Source organism: Phascolarctos cinereus, unplaced genomic scaffold, assembly GCF_003287225.1.
Source record: "Phascolarctos cinereus isolate Bilbo 61053 unplaced genomic scaffold, phaCin_HiC Scaffold_4;HRSCAF=312, whole genome shotgun sequence".
In the NCBI taxonomy this organism is placed as follows: Eukaryota; Metazoa; Chordata; class Mammalia; order Diprotodontia; family Phascolarctidae; genus Phascolarctos; species Phascolarctos cinereus.
Genome location: NW_027555847.1, coordinates 291,647,312 through 291,668,264, shown reverse-complemented (window position 1 = coordinate 291,668,264; position 20,953 = coordinate 291,647,312).

The window sequence follows — 20,953 nt, the reverse complement described above, 5'->3', positions numbered from 1 at the left end:
TAAGGATCTCCCATGTTTCCAATCACTTTATGTCCACTCACAATTTAAACACACTATGTCCCCATGCTTCAGTACCCTGCTGTTGATGGCATGAGGAAAGATGGTAATAGGATTTAATTAGGTAAATTAATCCCTGCTCCCATTTTAGGTACTTAACACCTTACCTCTAATAGATTACTTGAGTCTGAATCTTCACTCTGGCTTGGGCTGAATAATCTTAGTGGATAGCTGTAAACAAATCACTTAATCTCTCTACACCTCAGTTTTATCATCTGCAAAATGGGAGCAATAATATCATACTACATACCTCAGAGAACAGTGAAGTAAGTGCTAATTGAATTTTAATGTTCTATGTAGCCCTAGGTTATGTCTTGATGGAGTCAGCGTGTAAAAAAAAAATACTAATAAAATGCAATAGACTTGCATCCCAGAGATCTGGGTTTCTGTCCCAACTCCAACTCATAAATCACTTAACCTCTTTATGTCTCAATTTTCTCATTTGTAAAAAGGGAATTAATAATACATATGAACTCCCCCTCATCAAGCCACGAGGAGAATGCTTTGTGAACCTTAAGGTGCTATATAAATGTTAGCTCTTATCATTACTCCAGCATAATGCCTTAATGCAGGGAAAGTTTCCTTAAGCTTTTGATATGAATGCTGGGTATGCCAGGCATGTTGGTAAGCTGTTCAAGAAGACTTGGGTAGGTAGTGAAGTGGGCCACTAATTCTCTTCATTATGGCCACTCCTATTGAAGTTGTTCATATAGTGGTTTTATGTTTGTGCTAGTTAAAAGATTGTTAGCCTAGAGTGGAGGATAACTATCTAGTTATGCCAGGGTATCCTGTGGTGGAACAATAGGTGTGAATAGAATATGGGCCATGTGTGTTCACATACCTAGGCACACTTGACCCATGCTTTATGCACATCTATGTATGTTACATTAGTATTTCCATCCATTTTAATACTTGCTAGTGTTTTGTTCCTGTAATTGTAAGATAAGTTGATTTTCCAGAAAAGGGATAACATAAAATACTTTTTTAGAATAATAATAAAAAGCATTTCTCACAAATATTATTTCATTTGATCTTTATGCCAACCTTATGAGCTATGTGCTATTATTATTCCTATTTTACAGATGACAAAATTAAGCCTGAGAGATATTCAATGAATTGTCCAGGATTTTGAGAGTCTCTTAGACAATAAGGAGATCAATCAGCCAGTACTCAAAGAAATTAAACTGACTCTTCATTGGAAGGACAAATACTGAAGTTGAAGCTTAAATACTTTGGCCACCTAATGAGAACATAAAATTAATTGGAAAAGATTCTAATGCTGGAGAAGATTAAAGGCAAAAGGAAAAGGTGATGAAGAGGATGAGATTGATAGATAGCATCATGAAAACAATGACTATGAGCTTGGACAGATTTTGTGAGATAGCAGAGGACAGAAAGACCTGGGGTGCTGTGGTCTGTGAAGTCATGAAGAGTTAAATATGACTGAATGACCAAAGAACAACACATCTAGGAAAGGTCTAGGCAGGATTCAAGCTCATGTTCTCCTGACTCCAAGTGTAATGCTCTGTCCACTACAACAGCTAGCTGCTTATGGAGGCCTGATCATTGCTTGTCTATTTACTAGTGCTTTGCACAACTCAGAATCAAATACAATGGAAAGCAGCATCATGAGACAATTACTGAACCAAGAGTCTGAAGATAAGGCCTGAAGACCCATCTCTTCCACCTTAACCAAGTCACTTAACTTTTCTGGGTCTTGCTTCCCCATTCAACACATAAGGATAATATTTCTTCCTCCTATCTCATAGGATTGTTGCTTTGCTGGATCGGTGATCTTATCACAGATACAGATCACGACCTTGCTTTGCTTTCTCATCTCACCTACTTTCTTCTGGAAATGATAGAGTAGTGAATAGAGTTTTGGACATGAAGTTGGGAAGACCTGCGTTCCAATCCTACTGCAGACACCTAATTAGCTGTGTGACCTTAGGCAAGTCTATGAGCTTCATTTCCTCATCTGTAAAACAGAGGAGCCACAACATTATGGCTTCATAGATCTCTTCCAGCTCTGAATTTGAGGTTCTGCGAATTTGCAGAATGTGTTTTGGATACTTCCTCTGGATTTCTCCATCTTGAGAGGACTTACGTAGCATTTGGGCTGTCCATGTATTACCTCTCATTCTAGCTGCAGGACCATCTTACCTGATTTTCTTTTGTATTTAATAATTTTTTTATTCCTCTTCAAATATTTGTGTCATTGCTAATAATATGCTTCATCCTATTTACTTGCTCAGAGCATAATTTTTCATAGACCTGACCTAGAGCATCATTAACAGTAAAAGTCATTGAGTGTGTCAGAGCTTGCATGGGAAGGAATTACTTTGTCACAGGTTTGTGTTTCCTTTATCTGCTTCTGGCCTTAGGGTCACCTCAGAGTGATTCAATCAAGCTTAGGACCAGACAGCTAAGCATACTAATCTGAAGAATGAAAGAATTTCTATTCTGATGAAACTTCAAAGTTCAGGTGAACATATATAAATAATAAATATAAAAGAACAAATACTAGACAATTAGGGAGAGAGGGCACTAACAGTTAAGGGGGAACAGATAAGGAAAGGTTTTATGTAGAAGGTGGTACATTCTTGGGCATTCCACAAATTCCTGAGGTGCAATTCTGAAATGCTTTTGGGTTAGATTTTTTTTTAAGTGTGGTAGGGGAAAGAGGTTGGGAAGGAAACATAAATTCATACTTCAAATGGGCAGAGAGGTGGCACAGGGAATGCCCTAAAAATAGGGAGAGCAAAGGAAGAAGTGAGGGGGACGGGAAATGATTTCTTTTTTCTTTTTGTCCTCATTAACATTGCCTAGCCCCTTAATTTGTAATAGTTATCTTAGAGGTACTTTGAAATTAAGGCCAAAGTATTATCAGGACAGTGTCCAGAGTTGACTAGATATTGAGCATTCAACTGAACAACAGGCCTGGAGTCAGGAAGACTCATCTACCTGAGTTCAAATCTGGCCTCAGATACTTACTAGCTACGTGACTCTGTGCAACTCAATTGACCTGGTTCGCCTCAGTTTCCTCATCTGTTAAATGACCTGGAGAAAGAAATGACGAATCACTCCAGTATAATTGCTGAGAAAACTCTAAATGGGGTCATAAAGAGTTGGATATGACTGAAATGACTAGAGAACAACACCACCCTTCAAATACAACCTCTCACCAATTTCTGCTTCCGAAGGTGAAGTTTAAGAGCTGGTTTTAGTTAAGGCACTCACTCATACAATTTCCAAATACAATGCCATCCCCATAATAACTACAATTAATACAATACTTTAATGTTTTAAAAGTATTTTACTTATATTTTCTAGTTTTTCCTCATAACACTGGTGAAATAGACACTATTATTAATCTCATTTTCCAGATGAAAAGACTGGGACTGAGAGAGGCTAGATGACTTGCCCAGAGTCACCAAGATAGATGCTCTGAGGCAGGCTCTGAGCATCTAAACCTGTGAGAGAGTCAGGACTGACTGGGTTCCATGCTCTATCCAGTATGCCCCACTGTATACATATCATGCCAATACAAAGTTGTGTCACTAAGCAAAAAACTAAAATAAAATAAACTGGAAAAAAACCCTAAAGAAGAAAAATAAAAATCAAACCATCCAAGATCACAAATCCTCAATTACACTATAGAGGTTTGGATTTTTTTCCCCCTCAGTGTGTGGATAGCTGAATGAAGCTAATGCATAATTATGGTATCACATTGCTCATGTTTCCTGAGTCACACTAAATTGTCTTCTCCAGTTATCCAGGCCATCAAGTTATTTGTGTGTTTGTTCATTTATAAACAGCTCTGTAACAATCATACACACACACACACACACACACACACACACACACACACACACACACCCCTAAAAATAGGGAGATAGCAAAGGAAGAAATGGGGGGGAATGGTTTCTTTTTTATTTTTGTCCTCATTAACCTTGCCTGGCCCCTTAATTGGTAATAGTTATCTTAGAGGTACTTCGAAATTGAGGCCAAAATATTATCAGGGCGCTGTCCAGAGTTGATTACATATTCAGCATTCAAGTGGACTTACAATGGGTGAGGAGGCAGGGAGAATATCATTAGCCATTTCCTACTGCATCAAACATACCACAAATGATGGTTTTCTACATTTTAAAAAAAATATGACTTTCACCAGGAATACTTCCAGATTCCTGCCACGAGCCTCCCTCATTTTCAGAGATGTATGGAGAAAAAGAAAAGGTTTGCTTTGGTGCCCAAACTTATTCATGAAACAGATGTAGGTGGTTGTATCCTAGGGGCCATAAGACATTGGCAAGAAGGTCTATTAGACAATTTGGATTTTTTAATGTTTCGAGAGAAACCATAGTTTGCTTTCTTATTTATCCTAAAGTCAGAGAGCCTGGGTTTGAGTCCTGGTTCCAATGTGACACAGGGTAAGTTACACAATTTCTCTGACTTTGTTTCCTCATCTGTAAAACAATCATTTTTGCCTCAAGCTTGTTGTTAGAACATAATTTTATAAAATTTTGGGTGCATTTTGTTGTTATTGAGAAGCAGCATGGCAAAATAGATAGAAGGCAGAATTGGAGTCAGAAAAGTCTGGATTTATTATTGAATTGTGGCCAACTTTTTGTGACCCCATTTGGGGTTTTCTTGGGGCAAAGATACTAGAATCATTTGCCATTTCCTTCTCCAGCTCATTTTACAGATGAGGAAACTGAGGCAACAAGACTAAGTGACTTGCCTAGGGTCACATGGCTACTAAATGTATGAGTCAGGCTTTGAACTCATGAACATGAGTCTTCCTGCAATATGACCTACATGTAATTTTGTAGTTAATAAAGAAAGATATGAAATTTGGGTCCATGGACAAATATGTCCAAATACATCCTGGTTAATTTGCTTGGGACAGCAAATGTTTGAGTGGAGAAAGCAAAGGAGTGGTCCTTGAAAACTCATGACCTAATTACAGAAAGGGGGCCAACATTAAGGCATTAAGCAAACTTTTAAAAATGTGGCCAAGCCAGGCTTATGTAGGGTGTACACACCTTTCTCTGAGGAAATTAAAGGGAGTTTGGCCATTAAACAAACTGAAAATTGGACATATCTCTGAAGCCCATTAAAAGGTTGAATTACTAGCTCTACAAGTAGTCCATACAGAAGTCAGGCTAAAGGAAGAACTTAGCTCCCAATGAAGCATATAGAAGATTATTTATTAGAGGGTGGTGGCAATTGGGGTTAAGTGACTTTCCAGGGTCACATAGCTAGTAAGTGCTTAAGGCTGGATTTGAACTCAGGACTGGTGCTCTATCCCCTGTGCCATCTAGCTGATATAGAAGACTCTTGGAACTGGAGAATGGGAGGCCATAAGAAAGACGCACTGAGCTTGGAGAATTAAAATTCAAGTAAATATTGCTTGGTGCTGCAAGCAGCAGGACCAGGACTCTAGAAGTGAGGTTGTATGGACTCATAAAGACAGTCAAGGAGACAGAGTAAGAGTTCTGTTTTTCTGTAACCCTCTGTGGATTATAGACCTCAAGTAGTGAGTCTGTATTTCCTTTCTCCCTTTGGGCTTCGTGGTAGAAGCCTGAATCATTTACTTCTAGGAAAGAAAAATCTTGTTTTGTCTTTCTTCACTTTAAAATCAGGGTTTCTTAATGTTGAGTGCATGAATCAAGATATCTGCAGATAGATTTCAGGGAGTCTGAAAACGTGAATGAGAAAAAAGTTATATCTTTACTTTATCATGATTGGTTTTCTTTATAATCACATTTATTTTACTTTATGCATTTAAAAATGTGGTCCCGAGGAGGCCACTTTCAACAGACTGCCAAAGGTCCATACAAAAAAAAAAAAGATTAAGACAACCTGTTTTAATGTTTGCTTTGTTTCTACTAACAGTGTATATCACAGGCATTTGCTAGTCTGAATATACTTCTTTGTAATACAAAGGAAATTAATGGGGGAGTTCTTTAGAAAAAAGAGAAAGGTAGATCTAATATTTAGGTGTTTTACCAAAGCATTGTCTTTGGCTGGGGGCTCAGAGCTAAACATGAAAACATATATATAACACATATACATATATGTATGTATGTATGTATGTGTATATACATGTGTATGTATTAAATTCTTACATGTCTACATCTTCTCAAACCAGTGGAGGAGTATTAGTAAAGAGAATGCATCTAGCTAATGTGACAGTACTAAGGTAAAGGGGCCAAATAAGAAAGATTGAACAACCCTTCTTACCACACCACCACTCTCTCTGCTACAAAAGTAAAACTTAAACAACTGGTGAGATATTCAGTGTTTAAACCAATGTAATAAAAATTCTCATATTCTTTAAATTGATTTACAGATACAGGGCCATCACAATAAAATTACCAAGTTTAGACTATAGAACTGGACAAAACAATAACAATTCATTTGGAGGAACAAAAGTCCTAAAATAGCATCAAAACAAGTAAGTGTGGAATGAAGAGGGAGTACAAATAAAGGGGACATAGCATTACCACAAGCAGTATTAATCAACATTATTTGATGCTGGTTAAAAACCAGAAAAGTAGATTGATGGAACAGATTAGATAAATAAGAACCAGAAGCAAACAAAAACAGCAATTCAGTGATTGACAAACCTAAGAACATAAATTATGGTGTTAAAAGGAAAATACTTTGTTCGGACTTTTGCCCAAATTAATGAGGAAAAACTCAGTACGAAGAGAATTGAATGAAGTTCATTAAATACATCAAGGTAGCAACATGTTGATGCACTGATGTCTAGGGATCAATAATGACATCAAGATGGGGACAACATTTATTGAAAACTTTCCTAATGAGATTAAAGACAACTCAGATCGGTTCACAATAGCAAAAAGGGTTAGGTTATTGCTTTTCATTTCCTCCCCAAGGTAACATTTTCTAGGTACAAACAGGTAGAGGGATGACTTTCTATGTGATGAATATCAGGTAATACAAAGGATTGACAAGTGTCCCTGAGTCAACCTAACTTTCAATAACTAGAGGAAGGACTGATCCTTGATAAGAGAAATTGGGAAAACTTGAAAGCAGTTTGGTAAAAATTTAGACTGACATCTTATATCATATGCTGCAGTAAGCTCCAAATGGATCTGGACAGTGACTATAAATTGTTATATTACTTAAAAATAGAGAAGAATGGTAGGAAATCTTTGTCATAACAATGGCTAGGGGGAGAATCTTCATCAAACAAAGGATAGAAATGATGATAATTAGAGACAAAATAAACAGAATTTGGATTACATAAAATGAAGACACTTTTGTATGAACAAAATTAATGAAGATGGAAAAAGAAGACAAACTGCTGAATGGGAAAAATGGGATGAAATACTATTGATAAAAGTTCAATATATTAGATATACATGGAGTTGACAGAAACACACACACACACACACATATACTTACACATAGGCATACATATATAAGACCAAAAGCCATCAGAGGAAATCAGAAAAGCACTATACACAGATATCAAACACACAGTGCATTTAAAGCAAATACAAAGTAATTTTCTGAGGGTGAGTGAAGGCTCAAGGAGTACTAAAACCTGGGGGGAATCAGCCCATGCACTGTGTAGTTAGTGGCACCCAAGCTGACCCTTGAAGGAAGCTAGAGATTCAAGGAGACTAGGAAAGAGAAACTGTATTCTAGGAATGGGGATCAGCTTGTGAACAGTGGAATGCTTTGTAATCTTTCTGGAAGATAGAGCAGAGGTTCCCAAACTTATTTGGCCTGCCACCCCGTTTTTTAAAAAGTTGCTCAGCACCTCCCACCTGATTCTGCCAAAAGGGAGCCACAATCCAGTAGCCTTAATGGGGTGCTCCTGTACTCGGTAAGCATGGACAGCTTCTGGCAGACGGCTCCCATCGGTTTTGCCCAGCACCATCCCTGACCCTAGGCCTTTTCAATAAACATCATGTATTGTGCATCACGTCTGACTGGACCGAGTTATCACACTTCATGTCAAGTTTTGACTCCACCTCTTCTAACAAGAGGCTGGCTGGCCGCAACATTCCCTCAGATTTGTAGTTCTTTCCAGTTTGAGCAGTCATGGTCATGGTCAATAAACATTAAACTGCCTACTTATATGCCAGGCACTGCAGAAAGTGTTGGGGCTCCAAACTGGAAGAAGGAAAGAGTGCTTGTCCTTAAGGAGTCTACAGTCTCCTTGTAGGACAACATACAAAAAGAAGATCAAAAGTAGGGGCAGGGGGATAGGAGGAAGGTATTTGACTTGGGCCACTTTGGAGAAGTCAGAGATGTCCCTGAGTAGTGCAGACAGGTGAAAAATGAGATGTTTTGAGTGAAGCTGTCTCCTAAAATTGGAGTTTTGGCAGTGATGAGGCAGGGTACCAAGTCTGAAGGGATCTTGCAGGATGGTGAGGTTTTCCTAACAATGAGCTTCCTGGGGCATGGGGAAGTACCAAGAGGAGTATAGCCAAGAGATCAATAAGGAGGAAGAGGAGAAATGGGATGGGGAGTGAATGTGGGGCTCACGAAAAATTTGACAACAGTAAAAGGCTTCTGAACACCCAAAGACTAAAAATTAATTCAAAATCCAATGCATAATGAATCCAAGGGGCTTCTGGCAGCTCTTGCTTGTCTTACAACATGCTACTTCACTGCAGCCTTGGTTCTGAACACACAACATGCACACTTTGCACTGTGCATGACCTCAGGCCATGCAACACAAACAAATGCTGCCAGCTCCGATTCAAGATTGTTGGATGTTATGAATCTCAGTGTTTTTACAGTACATACAAAATCATTAAATAAATTTTGGCTTCGAATTAGGACAGAATTTCCAACAATTTCTGAAATGGCCCTAAACATACTTTTGCCATTTTGTACTATGTACGTATTTATGCAAAGAGGCATTCTCAGCATTGACAATTATAAAATCAAAATATTGATCAACTCCGAAAAACACTGAAGATGCTCTATGTACTGCAGTATCCAATATTCCACCAAGATTTAATTCTTTATGTAAGAGTAAATAAGCACATCCATCCCATTAGTATGCAAATTTGCTTTCATCTTTAAGAAATGGTAAAATTATATGTATACCAAAGAATTGTTTTAAAATAAATTTCTTTATGAAATGTTTGATTTGTATACCGATTTTATATACCTTTATACCCAGGGTCATGTAAAAATTTCTCGCACAAAAAGGCATTGCAAGTGGAATAAGTTTAAGGAGCCCTGATATAAAGGGTGAAGATCACAATTCACCTACAGCACAAGTGCCATGGAATGAAATAGGAGAGGAAATAATTTCCTGTATCTTTTACCCCATGAGAGAACTGGCACTGGTTTTTCGTTTATTTGTTTGTTTCATTTGTCCCCAGGTTAGGACCCTGCAGTAATCTCCACCTAACCTGAAGTTTGAGCCATGATGACCTTGGAGCCAGGATTACAGGCAGGATATTGAAGCCAGCCTGTCCATCAGGGAAACGGTGTCCATTTGTTTGCAGTATGAGAATGCAATGAAAGCAATACCCAAGAGAGGGACCTTTCCTAGGTGGAAGCTCAACCCACACCCCATTGTCCCATTTCATAATTACATACCCTTCTAAGTACAGAATCACAATGAAGTTGGATCTTATCATATAAATCTAGCTCATATATGTGAATTAAGGTTGTACAATGAAGGTCAGCACTTAGAGAGTTGTCTGGGCACTGAGATGATAAGAGACCTGCCGAGGGTCACACAGCCAGACACAGACCAAGCCTGTCTTGAATTCAAGACTTCTTGATTCCAACGCTCACTCTTCCTGCATCTATGCCACGGCTCTCTACCCCCTCCTCCATACTGCCTCAGGTATGAATAATAAGAGTTACAGAGTTGTTATTATTCACATCTGAAGATGTAGGTATTTTAACTGCTATTGCCTCCATTTTACAGAGGAGGCAACTGAAGCTTTAGGTTTTGCTTTTCTTGTCCTTTTTTTCTAATTAATTTATTTTGATTTATCAACAATCATTTCCATATGCTTTTGTTTAAAATTTTTTCTCCCCTTCCTCCCCACTTCCCTCCCCAAGATGGCACACAATCTGATATAGGCTATACATATACATTTCTATTGAACATATTTTCACATTAGTGATGTTATAAGTAAAAATTAGAACCAATAGGAGGAACCACCAGAAAGAGGAAACAAAACTCAACAGAAGAAAAAAAATAGCAAATACTATGCTTTGATCTGCATTCTTTTTTGTTTTTGAATGGAGAAGGGAAAGTAAGAGAAAAAATACTTGTTAATTGAAAGAAATTTAAATAAATGAAAAAAGGGAATAAATGTGTGTGAATATCTTTCCTTCCCCTTTCAGTAACTGCCAGAGATCTAGTATATAAAACATTTCTAAAATTCTATTCAGGTTCTTCACTTCTCTTTTTTCATTTGTTTATATATCTGTATGATTTGTCTCACTCTGAAAGGAATACATAGAAGTTCTCCAACTATTATAGGTTTGTTATCCATTTCTCTTTTTGATTCAATTAACTCTTCCTTTAAGTACTTAGATGCTATGCCATTCAGTGCATATGTTAAGTATTTAGATCGTCCATCATCTATGGTGCTTTTAAGCATAATGTAGTTTCTCCAATTATCTCTTTTAAAGAGGTCTATGTTTATTGTTGCCATCTCTAAAATCATGATTGCTACCCTGGGCTTTTTTTGCCCTTGCATGAATTATAATAAATTCTGCTTCAGCCACTCATGTTAACTCAGTGTGAATCTTTGTGTTTCAAGTGTGCCTCTTGTAAACAGCACATTGCTGGATTCTCTTTCTAATCCCTTCCACTGCTATCTTCTATTTTATTGGTGAGATCATTCCATTCATGTTCATTGTTACGATTGTTAATTATGGATTTCCCTCAATTGTATCTTCTCATACTCCCCCCCACATACACACACAACTCTTTTCCTTCTAGTCCCACTTTAAAGAGAAGGGAGTAGAGAAAGATCTGAAATCTGAAATCTCATCAACACTAGTAATCTAAAACTGAAGTGCTCATTTGCTATTCCTCTCCCCCTTCTGTTTCTCACTTAGCCCAGGCCCAATCTATGTTTCTTATATTTTCTTTCTCTCTTTTTTCTGATCATTTATGATCCCCCCTTTTATGATCAATCCTTTTGTCAAAAAGGGTTAGAGATTGTTAAAGATGGCTTTGCTTGTGACCATTCTCTCCCCTTGTGACTATACACCCTTCTTTTCTTTCCATGACCCACTCTCCTCCATTTCCCTGGTGAGTTTAATATATGGATGAATTCACCCTTCTTTATCCAGTTCAGATAAAAGTAAGATCATGAGATGCCAGCTCCCATTCCCCCATTCCTCTATGATATACTCTTCTTCTCATGCATGCCATTTGTTCAAAATAAGTACCTTACCCTCGTCACCTGGGCAGGTAGGTGGCACAGTGGCTAGAGTGCTGGGCCTGGAGTCAAGAAGACTCATCTTCCTGAATTCAAATCTGGCCTTAGGCACTTACTAGCTGTGGGACCCTGGACAAGTCATTTAATCCTGTTTGCCTTAGGTTTTTCATCTGTAAAATAAGCTGGAGGTGAAAATGGCAAAATCTTTCCAACATCTTTGTTAAAAAAAAGATACATCTTTGTGACAAGAGGTCACAAAGAATAGGAGATAACTGAAATGACTGAACAACAGCCTCATTTCTTGCCCAACGTATTCTTTTTCTCTTCCCTTTCTGTCCTTTCTTAAAACCAACAAAACAGAACAAATCCCTCCTCCACACTCCCACTAGGCCCTATGTTTAACTTTGTCTTTGAAGACATTAAGATTCTGAAAGTACACTTCTTTTTTCTTCCTGTCTTTTTTTCTCCCTAAATTAATGTGTGTTTTTATTATCATTCATCCCTTCCCATGGAGAAAATGTGGTTAGTTTGCTAGGTTTCTCTTGCTTCGTGTTTACATTTCAAAATTTCTACTTGGCTGTTGTTTTAATTGGGAATGTTTGATAGTCCCTTAATCTATTAAATATCCGTTTTCCCCTACTAGGATTATACTAAATTTTACTGATTAAAGATAACACTCAATTTTGCTTTGCTGTCCTTTGTCTTTTGCCTTTTAGAACAGCATATTCTAAGATGTTTTCTCCTACATACTAGTTCTGCCAAGTCTTCTGTGATCCTGATTGTAGTTCCTTGATACTTGAACTCTTTCTTTCTGGCTGCTTGTAGTATTTGACTTCAAAACTCCAGATTTTGGTTATGATATATTAATAGCTAGCATGCAATATTTGTAGGTGTTTTGGGGTTTTTTTTCCAATTAGGTCATAATAGAATTCTTTCTATTTTCACTTTTCCCTCTCTTTCTAATAGAGTTGCTAGCTTTATTTTATGATTTGTTAAAGCATAGTGTCCAAGATTTGGTTTTATAGATGAATTTTAGGAAGTAGCATGATTCCTAAACTATCTGCTTTCAACCTGTTTTCCAGGTCAGTTGTTTTTTATGAGATATACTGCATTTTCTTCTAGTTTTTCCCCTTTGTTTTACTTTGTCCTAATAGTTCTTCTTATCCCATAGGACCATTGATATTCTATTCTAATTTTCAGGGAGACCACTTTTAAGTAAGATTTTCCATCTTCTGTTCTAAGCTATTTATTCTCCTTTAATTGTTTTCTCCAAAACTCATTTTATTTTTAACTTCATTTTTAATATTGCTTCTTTTCTTCCATGCATTTTTTTGGCTCTTCCTACATTCTAGTAACCCTTCTGGAAAAGCCATTGTTTTCTCTGAGATTCTGTTTATAATTGTTGTAGAGCCACTCTCTTCTTATGGGTTTACTCAAGTTTCTCTTACTTCTAGTATTTTTTCATTGTGTTTGGTGTCTTCTTTTGTCTTCTCATATTTTCAGCCTCAGTTCTTAGACTTAAATTTGGTATTCCGGCTAGTGCCTTCTGACACTTTTGAATGAGTTGGGTAGAGCTTGATTGGTCTCAGCCCTCTGTAGTCTAGAGCCACTGACATTGCCAGTCCGGGTGAAGTAACTATTATCAGTCGCCACTTTTCACTTTGATCCCTGGTTTCTTCCTCAGTCTTCTAATGGTCTGCTGACATTTCACACTTTGGCTAGTTTCTTTCTCTTTACTCAATTGATCCTAGTTGGGAGTTGTTGCTATACCTTGCTGTAGCTCTGACAGGCCCCAGTGGGATATTAGAGATCATCAGCTTCCTGCACAGTCTTAAATCCGCTGGTACTCAGGCACCAAGCTGGCCTTTGCTCTTGTTTTAGCTGTCAGTACTCTGAAGAAGACCTGCATAGGTCCTATCTCTGTATGAACTGTTAGGGATGATTCTGTCTGCCATTTCATTACTTATAGACCAGACTGAGAATTCAGACCCAATTTTTAAGACTGGCACAGCCTTGCAATGCCTCTGTTCAAAGGACTGGTTTGCTGCAGGTCCATTTAAGGGAATAAATATCTTCCTTTTATTGCCTCAATTTATTTCCCTGGTATAGTTGTTATTGTTTTGTCCTTCATTCTTGAGGATGACCAATGACATCATGAGGTTGGCATCTTGATTTTTGTGAATTGGATTTAAGTGAGGCAGAACTTCGCAAAGTCATCAGCCTCGCTCTCTCCTCCAAAGTCATTAAAGTCCAAAGGCAAGACAAAAGTCAAGACAACTGGTGATGGTCTGGGATGAAATTTGCTAGGCTCTAACAGTACACAAAGAAGCGCACATGAAATAAAATGTGGGGCATAAGATCCCTCTCCTCTGACTCTACAGTTGTGTTTCCTTGAGTTGACAATGATTTCTATGGTTCAATCCTTCAGTCAACCTGAGTCACCTTCAGGACACTTTTGGTGTAGTTCTAGTCTGAACAAAGGGTAACTAGGTGGTATAGTAGACCGAGCACTGGGCTGGGAGTCAGGAAGACTCAACTTCCTGAGTTCAAATCCAACCTCAAACACCTACAAGCTGTATAACCCTGGGCAAGTCACTTAACCCTGTTTGATCTGTTTCTTCATCTGTAAAACTAGCCAGAGAAGGAAATGGCAAGCCACTCCAATATCTTTGCCAAGAAAACCCCAAATGGGGTCACCAAGAGTCAGACACAACTGAAAATGTATAAATAGAAAAACAGGTAGTCCAGATGAGAGAACTTACTTCTATTTCTTTTTTGGATTTCTTTATTCTTGGTCTTTCTAGAGCCCTTTTCACATATTTGTTGAGACTTCTGTGGGAGACCTTAGTTGATCTGTTATCTTTCACATCACTATCTTAACCAGAAATCTCTTAAAATTTCATTTTAACCAAGTAAAATGGCTCTGTGGCTTCAGATGGCAATCAAGCCTTGAATGAAGTGCTGTACCTGGATTCAGGAAGATTTGAGTTCAAATCCAACTTCAAACATTTATTAGCTGTTTGATCATGGGCAAGTCGCTCAAACTCTATTTGCCTCTTTCCTGATCTGTGAAATGGGGATAATGATAGCACCTTCCTCCCATGGTTATTGCGAGAATCAAAGGAGACAATATCTGTAAAGTGCTTTGGAAACCTTAAATAAACACTAGATCTTAATTATTAGGAAAGAGCTAAAGCTCTGTGGCTTTAGGGACCTGAGCAGACAGCCAGAGTCTGTTTGTTCTGAGCCTGGAGTTCATGAGTTCACGTCTGGTTCCTGGGAGCAAAGTACTCTTATCCATCGTTCAGCAACAGTTATTTTCCCCAAGTATGGATCTCTTAATGGTTTAGAAGCAGTGCCTATAGTTATGGATGAGGCAAAAATAGAGAGAGGGGGAAAAGAGAACCTTCAGATATTGGATTTCATTATCATTGATGTCAAATATTAAGAGCTGACATTTTGAAAACCCTTTTACAGAGGCTGAATGGTATAATGGAGATGTGACAATCTCAGAGAGAAGAAGACCTGAGCTGCCCCCACCAGCCAGTACATGACACAGGCAGCATTTGAACCCAGATCTTGCTAATTGACTCTGAGGTCACCTCTCTATTCACTATGCTGGACTCAGTCTAACATTTGTATAACAGCAGGATGGTGCAGTGGATAGTATTCTGGACATAGAGTTAGGAAGACCTGAATTATATCTGGCCTCATATACTTAGTAAGGGTGTGACCCTGAGCAAGTTACTCAGTTTTCTTATATTAAAAAAAAAAAAAAAAGGAAATAATAGCACCTATCTTTCAGGGTTACTGTGAATATCAAAGAGATAATATTTGTAAAGAACTTAGCAAATCTCAAAGTGCTTTAGCAATATTAGCTATTATTATGATCTCTGTTATTTGTTTCTTATGTTAGATATCTAATCTATTATGTTATATTAACAATAATGACTTAATTCTATCATGTTTATTTTTATTTTTAAAGCATTAGATCTCTGTAGAATCAGGAGACCTGGGGTCATGCCCAGGTTCTGCCACTATCTAAGTCATATGACATAGGAAAGTCATTTAATCTCTCTATAAATCTGTTTCCTCACTTGAAAAATAAAGAATTCAAACTAGAAATTTCTATGATCTCTTCTGTCTCTAACATTTTGTTATTATTGCTCTGTTATTCATATCTGAAAAAATTTAAACTGATGGGCAAATGTTGCATAGCAGTACAATTGCTATCTGGTCATACCCACCAAAATTATATGATTGGTATATCTAGGGGATGTAACTAGTGACTAAATGGTGTGGCTAGCCTATTCAACTCTGTTACAGTGGCAACAAATTCCACAAGTTTATGGTCCAGATGAGGACCAAATTTCCCACATAGCTGAAATCAATTGCAGAACAACATAAATATAAGAAGTTACTTGGGGCTATGAGAATGTGCAAGTGTAAGTACATTGGAAAGTAAATACATGAATGCTGAAAGGATGGCATAAGCCCAGTTCGGATTAGGTAAATTTGAAGTTGAAAAGTTTTGAGTCCGATCTTGAAGAAGGTGAAAAATATGCATTATGCATTATTTATGTCATTTTTAAAATGACCCTCAAGCATTATACCGGCTAGATATCCTTCAAAGGCAATGAGCATATTATTTATTTTTCCACTTACACTATCAGAGGATAATGCAGACTATTATATTTCTTTCTGAAAAAAATAATTTTGCCTTTATTCTCTGAGGTTAATTACAATGAAGATTTTTTTTTTGGGTTAAAACCAATGAGGATCCCTAGGTTTGAATAGACTGAAAGCATTGTTGGTTAATATATATTAGGTAGATGTATACTCTACTTACAAGTTACCTAGGGAGGAAACTGATTTTTTTTTTGAAAAAGGATCTCCAAAACAAATATTAAATTCAAATTAACATCAACGCATCCATCTCCCAACATTACTACTTTGTTTTTTTTAATTTTTTAAATTTTTTTTAAATATAAATTTATTTATTTTCAGTTTTCAACATTCACTTCCACAAGCTTTTGAGTTCCAAATTTTCGCCCCATCTCACCCCTCCCCCCACCCCAAGATGGCATGCATTCTGAATACCCCTCCCCTAGTCTGCCTTCTCTTCTATCTCTCCCTCCCCTTCTCTTATCCCCTTCCCCTTCTATTTTCCTGTAGAGCAGGATAGACTTCTGTACCCCATTTCCTGTATTTCTTATTTCCCAGTTAACATTGCTACTTTGTAACAATACATTGGGGATGCATCAACATGCTCTCCTCCTCAAGAACTCTTATTATAAGCCTGAAATTGGGAGCAGGTGGTAGTGAGAACTGCCAGTGATTCATTTATGGGCTGTGTGTCTGAAAGTTATTTTAGTAGTATCACAGCCAGTGAGTGACTTCAAGCTTCCAAACAGACACTAACATAGCCATGACTAAGCGCACTCCCACAGTAACAAGCATTTGTTGGCACTATCACTGTGCAGTCTAGATGACTCCAATATGAGAGTTAAAGATGTAAAAAAACACCTGCAGCAACACACATAGGGCAATTATGGTTGCATTTGGGACAGGGGGTGAGTAAGAAATATTTGCTCTATTGATTGAAAAGGAAGTACAAAGTATTACTTAATTATTAATTCATCCATTAAGCCTGTGTCAACAACCAAGATCACCTTTTCCCTTGTCCAAGAATTCTTGGAGAATTTTCTGTTGTCTTTTCCACTGATTATTAATATGATTGACATTCGCATCCCTGCTTGGTCATAGTTCCTGGCACTTAAGAGATACTTAATAAATGCTTGTTGATTTGATTTTGACCCCTTGGTTTGACTTTGGAGCAGGTAATGGTTTGGTTTGCCCCTCTCCAAAATGAGGTTCCCAACCCCTAACAGACTTCTTCCAATGAGGGAGGGGAAAATCTCATAGAAATAGAAAGGCAGGGTACAAGGAATGTGGGTACTATTCCCGTCACAGACAATGTTCCTGTTTCTAGATTGAAATTAATGTGGCTTTAAAGAAGAGGTACCTTTGAAGTGATGATGGATTGCCATGCATATAACAGAGAATCCAGGATTTGTGGACCTGGTTCATCATCTGCCTATGGTACCTGTCAAAGGTAAAGAGGGAGAAGCCTAGGGTTGTGGATAGAGTCTTGGATTTAGAACCAGAAAGAACTGGCTTCCAATTTTGTCTGCTTCAGACAGTATTTGGACTATTGGGCAAGTCAATTATCCTCTCTGTACCTCAGTTTCCTCATCTGTAAAACGATGGGATTGTACTTGATGGCCTCTTAGATATCTTGCAATTCTTAATATCTGATCATGTGACCCTAGTAGGTGTTCTCAGAAAGCAGCTATGCCAGAGGTTGGCTAGGTGACGAGTCTCAAAAATGAGTCAAGTCGGGCTGGTTGTCAGACAATAAGTACATAGCACATCACGGTCTTCTCTCAAGGCCACCTCTAGGGTGGCTTCCAGAGAACAGGAAGCTCTCCAGCCCTCAAGGAGACATTGGGATAGAAGAAAATAGGAAAAGACAGAAAAACAACAACGGAAGTTCTTTAAATTACCCAGGAAAGTCATGACAACAACCAACACTTCAAAATGGCTAATGAGAATGCCTTGATATGTACATTTACACAGACAGGATGTCACACAAGTCTTCATGTTTTTTACTTTAATACTGCAGCTTTAAATTACACTAAGACTTTGGGGACACTATACATATGAATATATACACATATACATGCATATATTTGTGTATATACATATATATCTGAGAGGCTCAACATATATAATTATAATCTATATACATATATACACACATACATTTGTGTATATACATATATATCTGAGAGGCTCAGCATATATGTATGTATATACATACAAACATATGTATCTGAGAGACTCAGCATACATATAATTGTAATCTATATACACACACATACATATATACACACATACATTTGTGTATATACATTTATCTGAGAGGCTCAGCATATATAATTATATACATATATACATACATACATTTGTACATATACATATATCTGAGAGGCTCGAAAAATAAATGTGTGTGTGTTTATGTGTGTTAGTGCATATATGTGTATGAATGTGTATGTGTATTGATGATCTAAGAGTAAGTTCATCATCTAACTCTGGATGATGATCTGGGCTCTCTCTATATTTTTACAGTGACTATGTTTGGGTCAATGTCTTTTGAATCCACATGGATGTTATTAATCTCTTCCCATTTGTCTTTTGATGTTCCTAACTCAGTGGGCAAAGAGTACAATTGTATATAACAAGGTCCTAATGGAAGCATGCATGGGAAAAAAATGCAGTGGTGGACCAGGAGGTATCCAAAACAGTCTAGGCATCAGGGTTAGACTCCCAGTACTACATTCAAAATCTTACTGACTTGCAAGGCTTTATCCATGTCTAGAGCTCAAGGCTATGAGTGGAGGGAAACTCTGTTTACATATGTTAAGAGAGAAATGTTCAGGATAGTTACATGGCATATATACATATATATGTGTGTGCATGTGCATCCTATATGGTTATATAGGACATGGTTATATAGTTATTTCTATATAGTTATATAAATATATAGTTATATGGCATGGATATACATACATATATGTGTACTTATCAAACACATAAAACATGTATACATATGTGCATATATATTCTGAATATGATAAGATAATTTTTTAAAGTCAAATATTGTTTTCCTCTTCTTAATGAAGTAATGCCTATGCCTAGCTTGTTTTCTTATAGCTGGTCTATATGGCCAAGTAAAATGTGTAATTTAGGCAAAAACACCCAATTCACCGTGAAGGTTATTACCTGGGCAACTAATTACAAACTCACTACAGTACCATGCATTTCTATGCTAAGCTTTCTCTAACTGGGCCTGACCTTGGTGGCCTTTTCTCATTAAAGCACACTGTATTGCTGAGAGAGGCTTTGCAATCGTGTGGATGAGCTATTCCTAATGACAATTCTGTTAAAGGTCAGGCATGGCGATGCCTATTACTGCGTGAGAAGCATAAGGTTTGGAGAAATAGCTTAAGGCCTGATCCAGAATCACAAAACAAACCAGTTACTAACCAAATTCCTATTCTAGAGAGTCCAGAAAGAAATGCTGGCGACTGACTCTAAGAGCCACATTGCCCAGATGCCAGCAGTGATAGAATTAGCTTACTACCCCTATGTTTCAGATGAAGATTGGGATATGACAGGACCTAAGAGAGCGCGCTTCAGAGGCTGCGAGGCTGTCCAGGCTGCTCTGCTTCTCACCCATGGCCCCAGTCTATTCTGAGTCTTTTCATCACTCTTGCTGCAATTAAAACCCTGACTTTTACCAGAACCATCTGGATAATTGTCTCAAGTTGCGACTTTTCTTTGACTGTGAAGATCTGACAAGAGACTAGCATGAATTAGCATATCTGAGGTATTGATGTAAAAATTAGGGAAAAAAACCTTACTGTACCCATGCTGGAAAATTTAAAAGCAACACAGGCACAGGAAATTGTATTAAGACAGAGCACTGCATTGCACATTGCCTGGTTTTCATACATTCCTGATTTTGACTAAAATTTTAGAGTTGACTTAATGAACTCATTAATCTGATTCCTAACTAAAAATATTTTTCATCCTCAGCTGTCTTGACCAACTGTCCTGCCTCCCTTTACTACGCATTAATGAAGAGCATTTATCAGAGCTGTAACTGGGACTTTTTGTGCCTGTGGCAAGAACCATAAATCGAACCTGAGGCAAGTGGCACAAAGCATACCTTCCACTAAGCAGAGGAGGGCGAAAAGAACACCACCCAGGGCTGGGAGACAGAAACCTCAGCATACTTCTTGAGCTGTTGAGGAGGCTGCTGTGTGGGGGTGGGAAAAATCAGAAAGGGCAGGATGGGGAGAGGCAGGGCTGGAGCTTCACAATATGTCATCTGGTAGATTCCTAGCTTAAATATTTTTCCATTGCTGACTAAGCACAAAGATTTGTTGTATCTACACTGTTACACTTGATATCTCATCTGATGGTGCCTCTTTTTAGTTTGTTTAATTTTAGTAAAATTTCCCTCAGATGAGAGCTTGTAAGAGGAAGGAAGCAATGAAGAGAGAATGCATTCCAAATATGAGGGATGGGGCAGCTAGCTGGTGCAGCGTATAGAGCTCCAGCCTTAGAGTCAGGAGGACCTGAGTTCAAATCTGGCCTCAGACACTTGTCACTTATTAGCTGTGTGACTCTAGGCAAGTCACTTAACACCAACTGCCTCACCAAAAAGAAAAAAAAAAGAATAAGAACAGTTTAAAAAAGGGGGGCAGGTAGGTGGCGTAGTAGATAGAGCACCGGCCCTGAAGTCAGGAGGACTTGAGTTCAAATTCAGCCTCAGACCAAACACTTGACCCTCACTAGCTGTGTGACCCTGGGCAAGTCACTTAAACCCAATTGCCTTAAAAAAAATGTCAAAT